General features: G+C 44.8%; 1 long non-coding RNA gene across 2 annotated transcripts; it reads right to left on the bottom strand.

The window, feature by feature from the left end:
- LOC311437304 lies at positions 1–22,777 on the bottom strand. Of its 2 annotated transcripts, XR_014693397.1 has the most exons (6): positions 22,612–22,777; positions 22,422–22,525; positions 13,221–13,338; positions 9,697–9,801; positions 2,951–3,029; positions 1–175 (listed from the first exon to the last, which is right to left on the bottom strand). It is a non-coding gene; the product is annotated as an uncharacterized lncRNA (long non-coding RNA). The 2 variants fall into 2 exon arrangements; XR_014693398.1 differs by lacking the exons at positions 1–175; positions 2,951–3,029; positions 13,221–13,338 and adding an exon at positions 9,296–9,591.
- Between the last annotated feature and the right edge of the window lie 681 nt (positions 22,778–23,458).

The raw sequence follows: 23,458 nt of genomic DNA, 5'->3' as shown, positions 1-23,458 counted from the left end.
TGCACTTTTAAAGCTCAGAGAAAAGCATTTAATGTGTAAATGTATAACTTCCCTTTAAAACATTCAGATGTTAAGACATTATCTTTCTGTAGACTTGCATAGGGCCAGAGGACTTGTTGATGAAGCTCTACATAGTCTTCCTTTCTCCAAGGGTCTGGCTCATTGGTATCTGTCGCTGCAGGAGCCACATAAACAGGGTTTATGTTCCTTTATCAATAGGACTGGACCACTCCAACCAGGTATCAGATAGGTATGCTGCCTCTTTGCGTGGACAGTGTGCTATATACCGTTAGTATATTATCTGCATATCAATAGAGAATTTCAGAATTACTTTCTGTATTTTCAAGAACGTATATTGATTATGTCTTAAAATGGAGTCTTTAGCCAGTCTTTCCTCTCCCCATCAAAAGTGCCAACCTGATAGTACTACAGGTAGATTAATTTTGTTTTGGTAAAGTATCTATTTTATCATCTTTATGAAGCCAGTGAATTTGACTAATGTTAACTAGACTACATTAGTAGTAGCTAACTGTTATAAGCCTGAACAAAAGTAATATGATCACCTCCCATATTCTTTTATCATGTTATTCTGTTTTCTAATCTTGCAAATATTCTCAAGAGGAATTACTCACATGCATAAAATAACCTCATATTCTTTAACGTTTTCATGCTTGGGCCCCAGCTTACAATATAATTTATATTAAAATTGTTTCTGGGTGTAAAAGCCTGCTAATTATTCCAGATTCTGCGTTTAGTAATGCATTTTGAATGGAGAAATATGTCTTATTTGTCCAATTTTATCTTTTCCTGTTTCCTCCTGATCTGCTTTGAAGTTACACATATGGGGAGAGCATTATGCACATGGGGAATTATTTGGTAATTTGGTGATAAAAGTGCTCTTCATGCTCAAGGAATAAAGGATTACAACTGATTTGACATTTTATTTTTTATGGTTTTGGTTAAACAGCGGAAGAAGCGATTCAATTCGTAATATGATTTGTGAAGCTGTATTTTAGTAGTAAGTACAGAATGAAATTTGAAACATTCATTTTTTTTTAAAATTTTTTTTGCATGTGTACATTGTAGTAACAGGGGAGTTTAGTTTTCTTAAAGTGTACTTCCTTGTGTTTTACATTTCAGCTGAAGGACTGAAATTAAATTTGTGTAGGAAGCCAATAAAAGGGGTTTATGAATACATTCAACTGCTACTTCTTTTCAGCCTAAGACAAAGTGAATTTCCATGACAGCTTGTAAATCCATGGAATTTAGAACTTCAGTTAAAACCAAAAACACATGAATGACGAAGGAACCTAGAGTACAGCTGCAGGAGACTTAGGCACTTCTGAAACATTTTAATGTTTTTCTGCACCTTTGAACTGAAATACTTTATCCGGAGTAGCATGTTAGTGTTTACAGACTGGGATTGTGTTCCCTAAGTCCTATTTGTTCTGTGGTTTCAGTGATGCTTGCCCCACAGGTTTTAGCCTTGCAATTCAGTGAAAATATTTCTGTATGAAATCGGCCTTCTGAGGAGCGCCCACATAAAAAGTATCAGCAATAACAAGCTGAAAGTCAGATTCTAATACCAGAAACTGAGAGATGAGTTCCTCTAATAGCAAGAAAACTACATTCCTTCAACCTTTGTAAAAACAAACCACAACAACAAACAAAGAAAAAAAAAAAACACCTAACTCCGGTGTCTCCTGCTCTGTCAAACATTAAAATCAATGATTTGTAACAGATGGAAACAAAGACTGCTTGGATGATTAGGGGAAGGAAAAGCCTAACTTAACAAGGAGCAGGGAAAAGAGCACTACTTTCTTTGAGTGTATACCGGGGGGTCAAGGGAGGGAAATCTTACTGTGACAAGAAATACATGCAAATTAGCCAGTACTAAAGTTAAGAATTAGGAACAAGTTCTCTGTCCTTACTGAAATCTGATTCTGAATAAGCTTTGAAGTTGAAACAGGAGAGGGGAAAAACCAACCAACCAAGAAACAAAACAAAACAAAAACAACAAAAACAAAACAAAACAAACAAATAAAAAACACACAGAAACAGGCCTTTACAAGGAAGATCAGCTCACTTATGAGAAAGGTTAAGACATGGTTCCTGAAATAGCAAGAGATCGCATTTCCTGATCCCCGTGCAAGACCACTACGCCTTTGGAGACAGCTGCATCATGCATCATTTTTGTCTCTCTTTAGCCACTTCATGTAGCACAGCATGACAGGTGGGCTCTCAAAAGCAGCAAACCCATTGCCGCTGTCACTACCAAGTGGTAATGCTTCCCTTGCTCTCTGCAGAGCAGAAAGCATCAGTAATGGTAATCACATGCTTTCTTTCCTTCTTCAGCATAACCTCAGTTCTGGCAAATCAAATTTGATTTACCACACTATCCATTTTTCTCTAGGATGAATTATTTTGTGCCTGTATTTCCGCAGCTGCTAGAAGTGACCTGGGAGAAAAACCTTTCCCACGGTAAGGCAGGAGTGCTTGCAGCTCAGTGCAAGCACTTCCCGTAGCCCTGTTGTACTTCTGAAAGAAAGTGTGTTGCAGGCTCTCTTTGGCATCTTCCTCTCCTGACAAAAAGCCTCAGAGCTAATACTTCCAAGGCTCATAAACATCAGCCTCACTTTCACTCATAGTTTCCCTTTCTCCTTGCAGGACAAGAGATAAAATAGTTAGTTGTTCACCTCAGAAAAATCTAAGTCTATCTTCTGCCTTGGAGATTTTGGCTTTCCATTGGATACACTTTCTTTTTAAGCTACGTAAGTCTCCAACAGATAGGACCTCAAGTCTTGGTACCTGCATTTTAATTCTACTTTTTGTGACTTCAGAGCTTCTTGTCTGTCCTGCCTTGTCAACATTCAGTTCCAGTATTTTCAAACAAATTTCCAGCACTTTCTGTGGGAAGCTGCTCTAGAAGCTTTCCAACACCAAGCCTTACCTTCATCCACAAGCAGTTGAGCTTTACTACATGAGCCATGGCAGAGCAGGAGTAGGTACGCCCAGCAAGGCAAAGACCTCTACAAGGGAACAGACACAAGGCCATTTAGTCTTATCCTCTTCATCAAATAGGAAAGAATTTACATGTACTTGTACATTTACCTAATCCTAGCTACAACACTCTACAGGTGTTGCAATGCAACTGTCTCTGTCAAATTATGTAACTACTTAGTTTGAAAATAATTATCTATACGGTCTCATCAATATGATATAAATACCCTTACAAAAATAGTCTTTCATGTCTCTTCTTTTTAAAATGACCTTGAAATACAAGAGTCCATTGCAATTAATACTATTTTTTATTCTTCAGAAAGACCTATGTGAACTGACATTTCAAACTTGTCATGTTGTCTGGTTTTGGCTTACATGGTTAGAAAGTGAACTTTATGAAAACATCTAGAAATTCCTTGTATACCAAGTAAATATACTAAAAAAGTAAGGAAGCAAATTATAGTGAAGTGTTTTTTTTTTTTAAGAACACAAAGGAAAATAAACATGATGAAAATGAAAAAAACAGCAAGCACATGAGCAGACCTGGAATCTTGAATAGATATGGGATCCAAAGACAATCCCCTCTCTATAATTGTTTTGGCAAACACACAGGATGAATTTACATAGAGAAACCCTGATGAGATCCAGGCTTTATCCCCTTTACTCAGGTGTTGTGACGACAAATATGGGGGACTGGTGTTGCAATAAAATAAAATAGGGAAAATAAAAAGCTCTCTCTTAACTATGCAGGGAGGGCTACGAGTAACTTTCATCTCATTCCTGTGCTCCTATAATTTATGGTAGTTCAAAAGGAGTACAGCCAGCTCCTGTCCTCTGGAGTGCAAACACACCGCCTCTCCTCCGCGCCCTGCCATTTCTGTTTAGTGAGAAATAAATAGGGATTTTGCAATGAGCCACACAAGAAAACTAGGAAAGAATATCAAACTTGAAGGAGGGCCAGCTAAGGTTGTCCAACTGCTGCTTCTTTCCTCCGCAGCTGAGAGAACTGCATCATTACAGCTAACGCATGCTATTAAAGAACAGCATCAACTTTAGAACACAAGTTTTTTTCACTTTTTTTTTTTTGTCTCTTTTTTGTTTTTTAATGTGAAAACATCCAACTGGAGACAGCATCTCTCTAAACTCACTCAGTTTGCCTTGTTTTGTGATACAACCTGTTCACTGAGATTGACCTGGTTAATGACGAATGAACCAGCAGCAATCATAAATATCGTATTTATCCATTGAATTTTCCTTTGTTTTCCAGGTGGGAATCTCACAAAGGCAAAAGGCTGCTTTCTACTTATGCTATGCTTGTCTTAGAAAACGCTCAGGGACTTGAGTGGAGAAAATGCGAAAAGTCCTATTTCTCTGCAGGTTACTTGCTGTGCCCAGAGACCTCTCTCTAAAGCTTATCTCCTGAGAAGAAGGGAACTCCTCAGAAAGTTTAATTAAGAATATTTCAATTATATTAATTAGCAGCATGCTTAAATATCTCCTGCTACGGAGATTCTAGATTAAAAAAAAAAAAAAAAAAAAAAAAAAGAGAAATGTGAGTTAGCTGGAATAAAAAGAGGAAATAATATTAAGCATAACCATAATGGTGAGATTTATTGTTTTGTCTCATTCTGAGAATTGACTCTTTTTAAAGTCAAGACATACTTCAAACATTAAATCTCACCATACATTAACACATACAGAATGCTCTAACACGTAGTGAGACATCCCATTTTCTGAAGGTGTAATAATCCTCAAAATCATCATCCTAAACAGATGGCTGTAAAATATTCCATGATGTCTTTCAGGTGAAAGAGTATTCTTATGCATTAACAACATGTTTTTTATGGGGTGGGTGATGGATGAAGCAGAGCAAGATGAGTCCATCAGTGGCTGGACGCACCAACCCTCTGCTTTGTACGAAGGCAGGACAGAGCCCAAAATACTCAGTGATGGACTTCACTTGTTTCTTTGTTTTCTTAAGACAATCAAGGGCAATGCCCTCCTGCTGAGAGAGCTGTGAGGAACACTTTCCTGGAGCACAAAGCCTGAGCAGCTCCTCCTCAGTGATAACACATGCTGGAGCCAGCTGCTTGTGGCTCAGCTTCTCCCCTTTGTGCAAGCATCTTGAAAACAACGAGGAATGACGCTTTCTGTCCTCTAGCAAGCTCACCTCCTGGTCTTTTTCTTGTAGTTTTTTTCTCCTGACCTCACCATTAAGTCTGCTCAATTAGAAGTTTCCCCTTCAAATCGGAATTGTTTTTTGCTGCGATGGTGGAAATGCCATGCCAGAGGCACATGCACCTGTACATGAATTGCTGTGGAGGAGAACCACAAGAAGCCCTAGCCCTAGCTATCAACCTTAAGTCCAGCAGCATTGTGCAGATTTCTATAGCCGTGCTTTTATTACAGGTTACGTAAGATGTTTCAAATGCCAAAAGAGAGATTACAGGTTTTTTTGGTGGTTAAGTGTGAAGGATTTTCTAGAAGGGGAAAAACCAGACAAACCAGAACCTGTATCTGTCACTCCAGTGAGATCCTGGTGCATTTAGAAGCAAATGCACAGAAGCAGGCTTCAAAAAATAAATAAAAAAAGGAATTTAATTAAGAACAACAAAAAAGAAACACAAAGCTTGGCAGTTGATTTTGTTTGCAGCTAAGTGAAACCAAGACATCTAATTTTTTTAATGGCAAGCCAGAATGAAACAGAGAGACACCAGGATACCCAGGAGTTGTGTGGCTAGGGAAGTCCCCAGGAGACTCTTGCTCAAGTCTCTGCACAGGTGGTGCAAAGCAGGGAAGGAATCTATGGTGTCTGAGGGCAGCATCCTACTCAGCCTCAGAGTTTATTCTAAGGCTCTTCTACTGTCTTTTCTGTAGTTTTCCATGTCCCTTAAAATGCTTGCTTCTGTTTCAGTGCAGAGTGAAACCAACTGTGAGAATTGCAGATTTCTGTCTTCATTTTTCAACAAAAATAACCGGAATAGAGTAATTTGCAGTCTCTGGCTCAATGAATATTGATGCATCTATGCAAAATTAAACAGCTCCATTCAAAGAAAAAAGTAACTATAGCATTATTACATAAATCATATGAATATCTATCGCCCCCAACCAGTTCTAGTTCCAAATTAGGATCCTAAATGACCTAGTTCCAGGTGAATAACGTAACCAGGATGTTGCCTGGTCTGGAATGGCTTGATCATTTCCCCTCTTTCTCATACCTCATTTTGACTAGAAATTCTTGCTTGAGCCCAGCAGCCTAGCAGTAAACGCATTCCTGAGGCGTCTACTCAACATTTGTTCAATAAAGCATTATTTTTTTCTCATTTACATGCAAAGGTTAATCTACCATTTCTGTTGAGACCCAAGAATCATGCCTAACAAAATGTTCTCCAAACTATTTCTCTTTAAAAGGAAAAATAAAGTCAGTAAGCTAAAGCAGACAAGCTCAGTGTGAAGGTGCAAAACCAGAAGAGCTAGGCAGAAGTAGAGAAAGAAATCAACAATTCTACTCTGTGTTCCCAGTAACTGTTAACATTTCTTTAAAGACCATGCTTTCCTAAATCTCTGGCAGCCAGGTGCCTGGAATTGAACTACTCACGTGACACAGGATGGGGACCCCACATGTACGATCCCAGGGAGCACTAAAACCATCTCCAACTTACTTTCAGGAGCTTTCTGTGTATTTTTCTAAATAAGACTGACAGTTCACACATCTGACCCTCTCACAAGTCAGTTTCTTACAATATGCTTTTTTCTCTGTCATAATATGCTTCCCTCCCCCCACTCTCCACCCTCTCCAAGTCTCTCCTACCTGGCTTCGGTGCTAACTACAGACTCATTTTTGATTCTAGTATCTGTAACACTAGGCTATTCCAAAACCACAGGTAAGAAAGATTAGCTAAAACTCTGACTATTTGTGTCCCCAGGAATAGGAATTATGAAAGCATCAAATCAACTCTCAAGTAATTCTGACTGCTATAATTTTGGTTTTATGCAACAGCTTTATAGGAAATTCTCTAAGCACAAATTAATTGCTACCTACCTTCCACTTTTAGTGTTTTCTGATAAGGACATCTGAGGAAATCCTCTGTCCATTCCTGAATACAGTACTATTTTGGAAGGGAATATGGAAAAAAAATATATGTATCTGAAGGTATACAAGAGACTGCATTTAAACACCTGAGCTGAAATTCAGCAATGTAGTATCTGTTGCTAGTCTTAAAAGAAAACAAACAAAAGTTCAATGTTGATGGGAATCGGACTGATAATTAACATTTACTTAATAAAAGACATATCCTTATTTAAGACAGTACAGGAAAAATAAATTGGGTTTGTTGGAATAGCCAGCTACGTTTCTATCTCTGCTTTAAGAAAAACTTTCACAGTCTTGTCTCGTTACTCTTGTTTTCTAGGTGAGTAACCAGACCGCTGAGGTGCATTTACCCATTGCCAGTGTGAGCAGCTCATCTTTCTTGCCTCTGACCAGGGCCAGAGTGTCCCTGCGGATACCAGCACGCGTGCCCGTGTGTTTCGGCTGAAGGCTCCCCTGCCACAGCATGTCCCTGCCTCCGCATGGTTACCTAACACGGCATCCCCAGAAACTTGGTCATCATCGCTTGTCTTGCCCTGCGTGGCTTAGCATCAAGTGACTAAGCACCGCTCTCTGCCACCCACTGGCATATTTTTTGTGTTATATACCACATTGCAAAACCTCCACTAGCTTCATCTCTTTTGGCAAGGTGAGGAACGAGCCCACCCCACATCATTACCCAGCACATGCTCGATCTTATCGGGGAACAGCCTGAGGAAACGCTCAGCGTACCAAGACCATGGGGGGACCATGGTTAGGAGAAGCTGCCATGTGAGCAGCAAGGCATGGGGCAAGCAGCAGAACCTCCTGGAGCTTCTCCAGGGCCTGGTGGCCAAGCTGCTGGTGCTCCATGGGGCAAGGGGAGGCAGGCAATGCTCCCTCAACACCGTGCTGCCCCTCAGGGCCCAGGCACAGCTTTAGCAGTGGTTCAGGCCGAGCAGGCATCCATCTTGTGCTGGCAGGCAGGCAGGGCGCTCTGATTGATAGCTCTCTGGGGCTCGTCTGTACTAACTCTGAGGTTAAAATAAGCAGATCGAGTTGCCTAAAAGGAGATAGTGTAAACACTCATTGGAGGTTTCTAGGGCGGTTAAGTGTTTCTAGTTGGAAATTCGTCTCTGTTTTTCCTGTTACGTCCCACCATCAGTCAGAGGCTTTACCCGTGTTTTGTGCCAGGCACAGACTTACGGTTTGTCCTCCACGGAGAAGGTCGGTGCAGCAGCACCATAAGTGCCATATCACCAGGCGGCTGACGAAGCAGCAAACCACCTCAAGAGCAGGAGGATCACCCCCAGGGACCAGCCCGCAGGCAGCCACCCACCTTTGGCATGGGCCTGGCCAGCACCATTGCAGTCACTGCACCAGCAGGACACAGCGCATCGGGGAACACACCACATTGGTGGGCTCCGTCCTCTGCGTGCAGGCTTATGGTAAACACTACGACCCCAAAATGTCTGCTTGGGGTCAGCTGGCCTGGGGCAACGCTGAGGGGGCTGTGTAGGTGGCAGTGGTACAGGGCTTACCCCATCAAACTTCTTTGTAGATGTGGGCCTACTGCCAACAAACCAGACAACAGGGAAAAGCATCTATTTCTCATGTGATGAAAGTCTCTGTATTAAGTGAATTATTTGCTATTAAAATATCTGAACAGCTCCCATTCTCAAAGTGCTCTGGCCATCTCTGGTCAGAGGTTGAACTCAGATTCCTCATAGACAGACTAAAGAGAACTACTAGAATAACAACAGCAGCAGCTAAACCACAGGGCAGCGGATTTTGTGTACTAAAAAAATCCCAAATGTAATCATATTCTGAGGAGGCAACTTCAGATTTTGCTCATGGGTGAAAGAAGTTTTTACATCATCTTTTGAGAAGATCACCATAGTTGAAACTAGTTGTCCTGTGCCATTGGAAAAAATGGCACTTGATATGTCAAGCAGAAAAGTTTTTTTTTTTTTTCTTTTCAGAAACAAAGATTTGCCAATTGTATACAAATTTGGAAGCGTTTTTATAACAGCAGACACTCTTTATAAAGATTTGACCAGCCAGAAGAACAAAATCCAGAGCTGAGTTCAATATACCAGTCTGATTAAAGGTAACAAGAACAAGCGATATAAGCTGAGTACAAATGAAGTTAGACTAAAAATGAAGAAAAAAAGGTTTCTAACCCCAAAATAACAAAGTTGTGACAAAGATTCTTAACAGGAATGGGGATGAAGAATGGGAGTAGAAGATCCTTTTTATTTTAAGAAGACCAGCATGGATGGTCTACACATTAAGATTGTTTCTCACCACTGGTGACTGCTACACAAAGCAGGTGCTGCTTCTAGTCTTCTAGTTTTACAGCCGTTGTCTCCATTTAACAAAGAATAAGAAGTGATTTTTTTTATTGTTATTATTATTATTATTTTAAATCTTAGCCATGAGGTCAGTGTTGCTGCTATCAGCTTACTCTCTTAGCATGGACAAGATGTTCTTCTTATGTATGCACTTCTGGTCTCAAATAGCTATGGCAGAAATGGGGAAAAAAGACAAAATATGGCAACAAGCATGATCACACGTAGATCACACGTAGAAAAACAAACAAACAATGTGATAGGCTAAGACTCTACCTTCTGGAGATGGGATAGCTGAGGAGGTAAGCCAGAGGTCCCAGATGATGGAAGCAGGAACCAGAGCAGGGTCAAGTGTTTGTCACGCATCTTCCACTGCAAGCACTGGAGGAATGCAAAGGATCCAGAAACAAAAAACACACTAACATATGGTCCTCCACAGAAAGCCCCTGGCACTGCTTGCCCAAGGACACTACCAGTATCAGCATCTGTGGGCCAACAGGAGGTTCAGCCAGCACCAGCTCAAGTAGTTCCCTAATCTGATAAAGCCATCGTCAGGGAAGCTGTTAGGGAAAGTACAATATTTACATGCTGTTCTTATTTCTCCATAGCCTGCTCATGCCGCTGCTTTGAAAAGGCTGTTGGGCTGCAGGGACCTTCAGCCTGGCTGCTCTGATTTTTTCCTTCCAATTTTGTTTATAAGACTGTGGGGGATGATTCAAAAGCAGCTTCTGAAAGGAAGAAAGATGGCTGGAGAAAGCATGGCTAGATTTGTTTTCCTTGGAGAGCAGCCATATGTAAATAATATAATTAGTTCTGGAAATGAGGAGCGTGACTTAGCTGTGCTCCCAACCACCTTCTCCTCAGTTCAGTCTTTGACACCTTTCCAGGGAAATAGCCTGAAGTCATGGGAAATTTTCTGATTCTCCACCTTCTGCAGAGAATCACCGACAGCAGTCTGTTTTGTCTAACTGCACTTCAGGTCCTCTTGCAACAGTCTAATCTGCAATGAACTTTTTTTTTTTTTTTTTTTCCTTTTTGGCACAGAATGAGAACAGATCTGTTAACATTCAGAAGTGGTCTTAAGGCTTTTATGTTTTCAGCCTGGATTAGAACACCTCAGAGAAACACCACGTAAGAACTAAGCTCTTGCCAATAATTGCACGCTCTAGGCTAGATGTAGACCACTGCAATACAGTAAGTGTGATGGCAGACAATACAAGACAGAGAGGATCTGGATGTTTTCTCCTCCTCATACCTCCCCACGAATTCATAATTAAAAAAGACTGCATCACACTGCAAAGAGAAACACTGTATCATCTGCCTTAGTTTGTTACCCCAAACTTATTAAAAGTTCATAAAAATCTAGCACAAGGAATGTATCACAGGATATACAGTATTTCCAGTTTGATCATTTTTTACTCAACATAAAGGGAAAGCTGTTAGCCAATATAGAAAATTAATGCTATAAATAATTCCAGTGATGTCTTAGTAAGAACAGGAACATTTTAATTGCCTTCTGGCAGTTTTGGATTACACTTCACGCTGCACCACATCTGTGCTCCACAGATGTCTAAGTGCAGAGCTTTCTTCCAGTGGCTAACAGTCGTGGAACAGTTGGTGGGTGTGTGTGCACGTGCGCGTGTAAAATCCAGGGCACGTTTATAACAGCCTGGTGCTACAGAGGTGTAATATTCATCATGTTAAATAACGATCTATATTTTTGGGAACGTAACATGGCAGTAGTCACAGCATCTTTTCAACAACCCATTTGTAAAGACCAAAACCTACTTCTGTCACCTATTCTCACACTGTGTCTGCTGCTACATTGACATCTCTGAATAATCCACTACAAGCAGCATCCATCTTACTGGGTGAGCGGAGGGACGGCAATGGGTGTATTCTTCTTCATTCTGCCCTTCTCTAGCAGATCTCTGTGGTGCAGCGGTTATAACCCAGTAGGGATTTGGCTCAAAGGTTAGCCCTATTCTTGCATTGTTTCACATGATTTTGAAGAGTCTCTGTTTTTGAAAAGGCAGTTGAGCAAATAAGATGTATAAAGCTATTGAGAAGCTGGAAGGCAAGTAGGACTGGCAAGATCAGTGCTGAGGATTTAAGTCATTGTTTGAATAGTTTTTGATGTTGTATTCAGCTGTATAACTCTCTACCCTTGTTTTGAAATAAATTAAAACATTTGTAGAATTATCCATCTTACCAACACTTCTCTATCGACATGGCTCTCTGCTATAGCCATTATGATTTTCCCCTGGGAGGAGCTAGCTTGATAGCTTGCTAGTTTGAGTTAAATGACTTAAATGATAAGTGGCATTTTGTTCTCATTACACTAAGAAAAGTCAATCAATATAAAGCACATCAATGCATTAATGTAAAAGCAGAAACCAAAGAAAACTGATATTAAATGGAAATTTAGAATCCATTATATTGAACACTACAACTCAATTTCCTGAACTAGAGTTGACAAACCACCAGTAAATGTCCAGTAGGGAATAGTTCTGCCCTGATTATACTGACTAGATGATTGAATAGGTCTTTTCCTTCTCTAATACCTACGAACATACGAAAATCAATGGCAGCCCACTTAGTGAAAGTACCTTCCCTCCTCTGCTTCAGACGCATGGTTCAAGCTCCTTTTGCGAAACGACACCAAAAGATCTGGTGCACCTCACTTGTTGGGGTACACCCCCTACAGGAGCTCTGGCCACCTCCTTTCTCACAGTGGGGCTTGGTCAAAGCAGGAAAGGGAATGCCACTGGCCATGGGGACCAGGCAAACTTGTCCCACAGGAGGCCTTCTCCTCCATTTGGGTGCCTCGACAACATGGCTGAGGACTATGCCAGAGAGACTTGTTATGTGAACCGATCCAGCTTGGTTTTCTGCCCGTCACACTGTCCTGCAGGCTGCAAAAAGCTTGCACCTGAGGAGTAGATGTGGACACCTCTGTATTTCCAAGATTTGTTTGCAATTCTCATCTCTGAGCTGTCATTTCATTTAATTTCCAGTAGATGCTACTCTACTCTAGATGCTAGCCATAGCCAGTAATCACTCCTTCCCTGAATGCCAGACCTTTACAGCAATGCTTCTCTGAGCATTTTCAGAATACAGGAAAACAGTCTTTCACCATCAAAATTTGATCAATGGTATGAAAATGATTAATTAGCAAGAGAAAAGGAAGGAGCAGGGGTAGGAGTCAGATCCTGTGATATTCCTGCTTAATGAAGCCCATGCTGAAAGGCTAATAATACAGGACTGAATTCAATAATTTAAACACATTTTGGTAAACAAATGCAAGAATACGTGAAATGACATTATGCATCAGCAGTGCTGGTAAAAAGCAAGGATGCGTATGTGAGAAGCAATGAGACCTTGTTCGATAGTGAAATAAGGGAAAATGGAATAAAACATCCTTTGAGAGGAGTCTTTATGAATATAGTATACACACAAATTTGGCCACAAATGGTTTCGTGTTCCTGTTTACAATACTTAACATTAGTTGCACAGCTTCTTTTTGACTGATTTTGACATATTTCTCTGCTTTTCTCAAGAAGAGCATGTGGCAGAATCCTTTCCATCACAGAAAGGGATATAGGTGCCTTTGTGAAGTCTTTTGAGGTGAAAGATATAGTTTAGCTTAAATAAATAAATAAATAAAAATAAAGATTGTTTCTAAGCTATTTTAAGCCATGTGTTCACTAGTGCCCTGTGCCTAGGGCACCAAGGCCTGCCATCCATTACGAAGCACAGAAAATCTCCTAATCCAAGCTGGGCCAAGGTAAATTCCTTACCAGAATTTGCATTCATGTTACTTGTCACTGTGCATTTCGCATGCTTGTGCTGGAAGCACTCGGATGATAAAGCCTGGCAGCAGGTGTCCCACATACAGCCAGTCCAGGGCACTGCTCCCTGTGACAACAGTGATGGCGCTGCATTTCCATGAGATCCTTGCACCAATATCAAACCCCCGGTGGGACAGAGACCACCAGCACCCACACACAGACGTCCCCATTCAAAGCTCTCGCCCTCCACAAGGCATGAATGCTGAGAGATGCTGGGGGGGTCCCTGCTGCCCAGGGGCTTGTCCCAAAAGCCAGTATCCTCAGGCACGATGGCCATGCTCCGAGCAGCACGTCCCCTCCCAAGCCCCAGCTGGGAGCCAATGCTCCTGCCGCACATCAGCTGAGAGGCTTTCAGGAAGAGGGACAGACGCACGCTGACTGATAAAGCAACAGAAATTCCGTGAAATTAGCAAAAAGGAAAAAAGAGAATGAGGATGTGTAGCTTCAGACTATAATTAGCCAAGTCTACTGTGAATATTAATGAATAACGCTGAGCAGCAGAGTTTTGCCAACACTGAGTATTTCTATAGTGACTCGTCTACAGAAGTCTTTGCCACTTTTTTTTTTTTCTCCCACTGATACTTTCAGTAAATTTTAAAATAAGTGGCAGCATTAAGTTAATCTTTTATTTAGCTAATAGGAACAGGTTGCATTAGAGCTTTCCTGGAATAAATGTAAGTGTACTTTAAACTGAACACATAATGGCAAATCCACATTCAGCTGGGAACTGCACTAAATACAGCTTTGTCAAATCTTGAGCTTTTATTGCAAGTGTCACATTATCTGACCTTTTTCTTAAACCTCTAGTTACCAGAACCGTGTTATTATGTGAAAATCTCAGCTTTTACTGGGGGAATAAAGGTTTCCAGCTCCGATGGTGACAGAGAAAATGGCAATTCCAGAGGCTCCTGCAGAAAATGAGAGGTACCTAAGCATTAACTGCTAGAGAAAAGATAGAGGAGCTTCAGCTCTGTGCTTTAGGCACCCATAACTATGGACATTACAGGTGGTGTGGCTGTGTGGGAAGACACACTGCCACGTGCCAAGGGGGCAAATGATCCAGTCGCCCCCTTTTCGTGAGCAGCCAGCCCATGGGGCCCCTGCCCCAAGCTGGAAGAGGGTGTTCACATGCATCACCACGAACCTGGGCTTCAGCCCCGCTCAGTAATGCAGGTGAAGTCTCCGGAAGGCATTCAATTCTACTGAGCTGGGATTAATTTAACCACAGCGGTGTTATTTGTGCACCCAATAACCTTTTAACCCCAACATCTCAGGCAAGGCTGTCACCTTGCTATGATAAGTTGGCTTCCTTCCTCGCCCTCATCAGCTCTGTTCATCTCCACCACGCTGAGTTGCAGGCCTCCCCCGCCTGATTCCCCAGACGCTTTGTTTCTCGTTTGAACTTTAGCTGCTTGAAGGATAATGTCACAAGCAATCACTGCAGTGGCAAGCCTGGCAAACAGGATGCTGTTGCTTTGCATAAAAGATCATCTTTATTGAACGCGTTGCGTGGGAACCTTAATTCAGCATCAGGAGAGATGACTACAAGAGCCTCCTAGACTGCAAAGCGAGTACACATCAGGCACCACTCACAGTCGAGAGCTACAACACACATCCCTCCATGGTGCAGAGGTTTCTCCATGGAGCACAGCCTCCACGGCACCATGCCCGCCGCTACGCACCAGGCCTCCTGCTCTCCCCGGCTTTGCAGCCAGCACCGCCAGACTGCCTGCCCCCAGCTGGGACTTGAGACATCCCTGAAGTGGGAGCAGATCCTGCAAGCCTCAGAAGGTTAAGGTTGCTTCAGCCTCCCTGGCTGGGCTACCCACATTGCTTTCACCTCCTCCCAACCACAGCACTGAGTGCCTCTGTCACCCAAAAGCAAGCACTTCCCTTGTAAATGCTACAATTCCTCGTTGCAGCGCTGGGAAGGCAGATGCGAGAACTCTCATTTGTTTTAAACGAGAGATGACATGCCAAATGAAGAGAACATGGCCAGCCCTGCCAGTACCTTACAGCAAGACTTGAGCAAGTCTCTTGAACACTCCTTGCCAAGCTCGCCTGACCATAAAACACCCGCATACCCCGCAGCGGTGTTCTACAGACAACTGTAATTGAGGAGCACAGAGGACGAGCTGCTCCAACAGGGAAGAGCATTATTACTTATTGATGCTCTCTTCCACATCTTGTGTTTTCCACAGCCCATCATTCAGCTGGGAAAGACCCCGGATGCTGCAGTTGTGAGCTCTTCCCCTCCGCACAGACGGTAACCTAGGTGATATGCAAACATCTGCTCCACCAGGGAAGGGCTTTCCTCCTGCCTCGCTCGTCCCTGCCCAGGCACAAACTGTGGCAGTAATTAGGAAGGGCCAGAAACACTACTCAAAAGCTGAAAGCAAAATATGAGAGACTGCAGCAGTTCCCACACAACCGCATAGCTAAATAAGAAAAGATTAGTAGAGAAAAGTAATCTCTTAAAAGGCCAACTAATCCATTAGGAAAAGCAAACACGCACTTATTATTTTCTCCATTTTCCTGAAAATGTTGTTAGTGCTGAAGCGATGCTCTGCCACGTTCTGCAGTGTTTGTGCAAGACGTTAACTCTCAGGTGATAAATGAGAAACTGAGACAGACTTTTCCAGAAAAATAGAAGAGGTCAGCCCTATGCCTCAGGTACGCTATAATTAAGCCATCCATTACAGCACGCACCATCTAAAACCCACAGGGATGTTTTTTTGCTTTACAGGTGGATGTGGCATAAATAACGTCCCTTGTACAATGCCTCCACCATTGGTTTTAACTGATTGCTGCATCGATTGCGTGCACGCATATGGTGGAGGGGTCTCCAAAAGGATTTTCATAACTGGTCATTGCACTCAGAAAAGCAGCGTGTGCTCATGGTTTATGAGAATTTTCCCTGTGTTGCTCTCTGTTATCCCAACGCCTCTCGCCCCCAAGCAGCTGGTGGCTGAGCCAGCTGCCTTCTGATGCTGAAAGCTGGGGGAAACGGGTGGTGATATGCACCTGGGCACAGCCTGGGGAGGGCTTACACAGCAGCTCCACAGCCAGGCTGGAGGAAACCACCAGACAGGTAGCCAGCACGTCGGGAATCCCAGATTTGGGCTTTTGAATAACAGATTGCTGAGCGCCCAAAGAACCAGAAATGTCAATTCTTTTATAGCGGCTGCATTTTTTTTCTTCTTCTTCTTTTTTAGCTCCAGTTTCTATAGATATCTCAGACTTTGAGGAGCGGTGCGAAGCGAGCGCTGTTGCACAACCGCGCGTTAGGGACGGCATTCAGCGTGGGGGCGTGGGTGGGGACGGCAGCTCGCACGCACGGCCCGGGAGCCCCAAAGGATGTCGTAACAGCTACGCGGGGAAAACATCTGCTCCTCACTGCGGTGCCTCCATTTCAGGCACCGGCAGCACGCAAGCACGAACAAGCCCCGAGTGGAGGCCGCTCACATCTAAATCCCCACATCGGGCTCACGGCCACGGTGTCTGACTGCTCCGGGGCCTCCTGCGTGGCCTCCCCCTGACCCGATTCAGACCACTTCCCCTAGGAAGTAGGCCCCAATATCTGTAGGAAGGGAAGGCACAAAGCACCCGGCCCTGACCAAGGGGTCCCATCCAAGCACCAGAGCACAAGACCGCATTTGCAGGATGTGCCAAGCCCCACGCAGAGGAGGACCAAGGGGCCTCACTGTGAGATGCTGCAGCATTTGCTTGCCAGGCCAGAAACGACGTCTGGAGCCCATATTTTCCTTCACTTCAAGCTTCAAGTGCGCTTGAGGAGTCTACAGTCTTTGAGAGAGTTTTATTTTTTGCAGGGGGTGGGGTGGGGTGTATTTTGAACAGCCTTTAAATACCCTGTGGGTAGGAGTACTTCCAGTTTTGGCATGATGCGTGCATTCTGATAAATGAAATCAACCTACAAAGTGGACCTTTGCATTGACGACCAATACAGCGTGTGTCTGTGCTGGTGACTCACGCAGCCTGTCATATTTTTTGTTTTGTTATTTAATGTATAGTTATATTTACACCACAAAAATATTTATATCGTGGATATTTTAACATCAACGAACAAATACTTGGTAATACGCATTTACGGAAAGGATATTTTTGCGCTTTGTGATGCTGAAATCTTTATAAATTAATTTTTTAAAACTTCAAAACGTTTTGAGGCATATGTTGCCCACCTCAGAAGAGAGAAAACTATAGGGCAGAAGCACTGCCGAGATTTTTGCATACTTTTCTCTGAGCATGCTAGAGATATCAATGCAATTAGTTAATAACACAACCCTGGGCACGCCATCCTTGTCCAAACAGCATCGTGAGCTGACCAAGTCCTGCCACAGCCGGGTACAGGAGCACCTGCCCTGTTGCTGCTGGGGAAGGTCTGAGGCATCTCAGCACAGGCAGCAGCAGTCAGTACCAGGGGAGAGAAATTTCTCCAAACCAAACCAGCCAAGTCCTGTGGCACTGCCTGACCCGAGAGGGGTCCCTGGGCCACGTCCTCCTCCCATACGCTCCTTTTGCCTGGAGCAAGCCAATGAGGTGTGAAGCCACAGACAGCACTGGGCCACGAGGGCCGGCCAGTGAGGAGCAGGAGGTTTTCTGTCTGCAGTTCACTGTTGTGCTTTAAACAGCAGGCCCTGCGATTCACGGGGTGCCTCCCGCAGCTGATCCGGGCTGTGGCAGGAAGGCTGCCCCCTCATAACACAGCTGCTTGGCAGAGCCTCTGCCCGGGCAGACAGCACCGTGCCATCAGTGGCCTGCTCCCTGCAGGGACACCAAGCCACCAGCGCTGTGATGCTTCGCGTCCTGCTCTACCAGCACGCCACGGGGGCTTTCAGAGCACTGCAGGCCCCTGAGGCAGACCTGGATGGGAGTCACAGCACTGAGCGGGGCCGCCTGGGGCCTGCGCTGCCTGGTGCCAGGTTAAAAGCCCTGGCTGGATCAGGCGCCTTTGCTTCAAAGCCGAGCAGGGACTGCCGGCCAGCCCCACAGCTGCAGCACATCTGCCTGGGCACGGGGCTGGGCCACCAGCAGCCTGCTGCAGACAGCAACCAGCAGCACCCACAGCAAAACAAAAGAGACAAAATTAATGGGAAAGCAGAGCCGGGGAGTTTGAGCGTGCCCGAGGCCAGGCACCAAGTCTGTGGCAAAACCAAGGCACCACTGATTTCTCATCCCCACGCGATTCACAAGGCGAGCGGCATTTCCAGTGCGTTTATGTAAATCCAAAACAGACCGCCGGCCTGGCTTTAATTTTCCAGAAAGCCGACCTCGCACAGCTTGAGAGTGCAGAGGCCAACCCAGAAGGCATAAGCGATGCACGTGGCTGCTCCCCAGCCCCATGGAGAGCTGAAGCGCCCTGCCAGTGCCAGAGCCCCAGGATGGCAGCAGCCTCCCGGGCCAGGCAAGGTCCTAAGCCTGTACTGGAGGCATGAGCACCACTGAGTGGCTTGGGCCCTGGTGCCAGCACCACCAGCCACCACGGATCTTTCTCACTGTGCTCTGAAAACACAGAAACACGTTTTTAAGAAGCCCACACCAAAGGAGACCATTGCTCCACCCTGGCCTCCGGCAGCAGCCAGAGCTCTTCCAGCCTCCACCAGTCGCATCTCAGGGACTTCCCAGTCAGAAACCAGCACTGTGCCCAAGGGCTTGTGCTAAGGTCATTCCCTGTTCCTCCTTCATGCCTCCCACTTTCATAGACTAGCACAGGTTGGAAGGGACACACAAGGATCATCAAGTCCAATTTGGCAGGCACAGTCCTCTTCAGAGGCAGGATTATTCTCTGTGATCAACATAAATTGTTTTATTTAAAGGAGAAGAAAATTAAGACTCACGGAAATATTCAGAGAGATTCAGGCATGCAGCTTTGTTCAGAAATGCTCAAACATCAGTGCGTAGGTGGTCATGTCGGGAGTCTTGCACCAAACTGTAAATTATACAGTAGCATAATTTAATGTGCTGCAGATATTGCCATGCGTAATACCTGACACATACTTTATATGGGATGTTGCACCAATTCTTAGAAACTGCAGCTATCTGCTGTGTTACAAAGCACGTAACTGAGAGTACTGTAGTCCTCAAGGGGAATTTATGACGTGGCTGTTGCTGAGGTAATGCACTGCAGACCCCTAAAGTCATCTCGAGCTACAGGAACGCTTTATTTTAGTATCTCCTCGCACAAACTTCCTGCCTTGAAAGTTCAAGCAAGGCTTTAGGTTGTCAGCCCATGCACTGTATTATTTTCAGTGACAGGCAGAGCTAATTAGCTTGTATAGTGATTGTGTGCACTACTCTACCCTCATTATTTCTAGCCTTGCCATGCAGGCAACAATTACGACGCCGTAAGGACACGTAGAGCTATGCCTGGAATCCGTTGAACTCGGCAGAGGTGCATGCCGGAGCCACACTGCACCGCCAAGAAGGGTTTACAGAGGTCTCGCGTGCTCGTCTGCCTTTGCTCTGCCCCAGCAGCTCCTTCCCAGCCAGCCCAGGGGGAGCAGCCCCTGTAGATCCCACAGGAGTCAGCACCCAGCTGCTGTCAGGACCTCGGTGCACCCGGCCATGTCATGGCTGGCAGCTCAGCAGGGAGCTAAAGGCCACAAATGTTCAGGAGAGCACGTGATGTAGTGTTTTCTCCCAGTAGTCTCTTCTGGGTGTTTGCCCTAGTTCCCCATGGAAAACAAAGCAGGGTGTAGTTTCACACCGCCAGGTATCGCTTTCCACATTTCATTAGACAGCTAGGTGACAGCAAGGCTTCTGAAGACATGAGCCTAGCACGTTCCTCTGGAGGTGCTTGGAGAAGCCTATGGGTTGTCAGAATCCTAACATTGGGTCCCCTAGACCTTATCATGTCTGGCAGTCAGTTAGCACAAACTTGTTTTACACACACTTCATTTCTATCCAAGCCCTATGCAGCCAGGAGAGGAGAGCCTCCTGTACCATCTCCTACAGCAGAGTCCCCTCTGACTCCAAAGCCGTGCCCTCTGCTGCTGGGGCAGCTCCCTGATGGGCACAGCAGCTGCCAGCACAGCTGGGTGAGTACGCCTGGGCTTACGGCCCTGAGATGCAAAGCGAGCATTGCACACCAGCACAGCAAGGAGTGAATGTGTAAAAGAAAATCCGCAAGGTGATATGGCTGTTGGGAACAGTCACACTGAGGCTGCTTACGACTCTCTTCTGCACCTCTAAGGATTATAAGAATGGTCAAGGTCATCTAACCCACATGAGCTTTAAGACTGATATTGGTTTGAAGTGAGAGAAGTGTCCCAGAGATGGGGAGGTGGAAGGCGATGTGATGTTAGAAGAAGCCACCAGTGCCCTAGGGTGTTGCTGCACCCGAGCACTAGCAGGGACCTTCTGCCAGCAGCCACATCTGCATCTACACCAGGATGTCTACATCCAGGTAGCTGGATCCAGCCTTCTGGAGCAGCTGCTCCTACAGTAGCAAAAGGATATTAGTTTGGGAGGTGATGAAGTATTTTTTTTTTTTCTTGCTTCATTTTAAGAAATAATAATAATAAAAAAGCTGCAGTTTCAGCAGGAACAGGAGTTGTTTGTGTGCTGTTGGTTCCAGTAAAAGATGCCCATGCTTCTTGTAGCCTAGCAGGAGTAAGCACACACTTTTTGTTGCTTGCTCCCACTCCAGCAGAGAATTGGCCGACACAGGTGCAGCTGTGCAGCCTGTTAGGGAAAGAGGAGGTAGTGGCAGCAGCACTTAGGAGGTTGCTGTCCTGCATCACATCATCTGTGCTTTACTTTTGCTAAGGCCCATGAGAATCTTTCTTTATGTTTCTCAACGCTCTCTCATATGTCCCTGCATTCAATTTCTCAGCTGTACCAGTTTGGACATGATTACGTGTATTCAAGTGAGAACAGAAAGCAGAACTGGAAGTGGCATAGCCTCACTGGGCTATTTCCTAAATTCAAATGACAAAGTTGGCAGCACTAACTATTTCTGTAACACAAACATGACTGTATAGACTTTACATTGTCTTTAAATAACAGATTCCCAAGACTGGAGTCCAAATATAGTGAAGCTTCCATTAAGGAACGCGCTGGGGTTAGAGCAAAAATGAGTTTCCCAGCAGAGTGGTCTTTAGTTAAAGGTCAGAAAAAATTATAATTGGAAACCTTATTAGGGTAATTTAAGATACTCGGTGTAGATGCCAGTTGAAGGAATATTTAGTGCAGTAAGTACCTAAGCACTTATCCAGAGTCTGAGTCCTTTAAAAGGTTGTTATAACCAATGTAACGCAGTAGGAGAAGATAGCCTAGCTTACGTATGTGAACTCCAGCTTTAACTTTTAAATTCCAGTACTTTATAGTCTTAAGCTAGACCAGACCTTTTTTTTTTTTTTTTAATTAAAGTTTTAAATAAACGTGGGAGGGGGTTGGTACAAGGCAGGGAGTGGTCCAGCAGGGAAGCACCTGCTGCATGGTGCCATGAGGTGCTGCTTCCAAAGCTGTCCCAGCAGCAGCGCCCACTGCCTTCCTCCCCCTCACATCCCTCACCCAAGGGGCTGCTCCTGCCGCATGGATCCAACCCTGCTTGAGCTTCTGTATGAAGGGCATTTACTGCAAGCCAGCACCACTAAGCCCAGTAGACTGTGTGGAAGGCGAGCACTGCCTGCAGCTCCCAGCAGCAGAGGAGCCCTCGCTGTCCTCCTGGTCAGGGAACAGGGATCTGCAGCAGCAGAGGGGCTGGTTCCTACCTGTGGGCACACTGCCCTCCCAGAAATCTACTGAAAAACATCCCTTCCGCTGCAACAGGCACCTGACTAGAGCACATGGCACACAACCGTGCAACTCACATCCCTGGAGATTGCCTGTGCAGAGGGTTTTGTGACCGGACATCAGTACCTGCTCTCTCTGCACCCTGGATACCAAATCCTCAGCAAGCTGAAGTCACAGAGAGCCAACGCTATAGCAGCAGCCCTGCCAACAGGGAACCAGCAGCACCAACAGCTAGCTTGCTTATATAGGTATTTGTGGTTTTGGTACAGACCCCTGAAAGAACAGATCAGGTCACAGACAAGCTTCAGCAACTCACCCTACGGACAGCAAAGGAAAAACCAGCAGCTGTGTGTAGTTGCTTTCAACAGAGCATTGGTGTAACAAGCAGCAGCTTACCTCTGGATGCATTCTGCCTCCATGTAACAGGATGAGATTTAAAAGACTTGATTTCCAGAAGCATCTCAGTTTCCACAGCTGAATCCCAATCTTTCTTTTGTTGCCTGGAAAAGTTGGACCTGCTCGTGAGATCTCCAGGCATTTCTCTCCCAGAGATGTAAAAACAAAACAAATAAAAAACCCCACCAACCAAATGAAAAAGCCCTTTCAATTCAACTCCAGTGGTTTATAACAATACCACAGTCTTTAGGTACCCTAAATGGTAGCAAGCCTTTTGTAAAAAACAAACACAAAAAGCAGTTGAGAAAATCTTTTCCTTTCCCACTGCAGAACTTTCCCAACTTTAAAATTGCTTCCCAAGGTGTAGCCTTGCAGCTGTTTATATTTACTCCAAACAAGCACATTCATTCCCTTTTCATTTTAATTGCCCTGCCAGAAGGTATCTTCTGAATGAGATCTTAATTAGGAGAAGTAGCCTGTGGAAGCAGAGTATTGGATCCACCTGGGACAAATTGAGATAAATGTCCTCACCTTCTCATTGCACTTTAATGGTGCCTTGATATTCTGTTCAAAAATCTTCTTTTACTGTTTGCCATTGCTCTCTGGCTGAGCGATTTAAAAGCCTAGCTTTTGCTCCAAGTGATGACAGCTATGGAAACACCTCTTCCTTTCCCCTCCCAGATTGTGCATGGGTACAAAGCTAAGATTCAGTAGAGCCTATGCATGGACTGTCAGCTCCTGCGTCTTCCCCTATACCTCAAAGAAGGATTTTAGGGTGCCCCTTTTCTTCCCTGGGTACCTGTGCCAAATGCTTAACAGCAAAATAAGCCAAAACAGCCTCCCCCACCTCTCTCTGTCGCCGTCTTGGGAAGAGGGCCGGGGGCTGGCGGGTGTTTGCCAGGGAGCCCGCGGCAGAGGCGGCGAGCTGCTGGGGGGGCAGCTGCTGCAGCAAGGAGCCAACACGCCGTGCTGGGAGCACGGCCCCCTTGCTCTCTCCAGCAGCACCCTGCGTGCCTCTCGCTGCTGCTGGGGGCTTT

This window comes from Aythya ferina (genome assembly GCF_964211825.1).
Source record: "Aythya ferina genome assembly, chromosome: 5".
Classification (NCBI taxonomy): Eukaryota; Metazoa; Chordata; class Aves; order Anseriformes; family Anatidae; genus Aythya; species Aythya ferina.
Note: the sequence above shows the minus strand (reverse complement) of the source record. Positions and strands in the feature narration are given on the sequence as shown.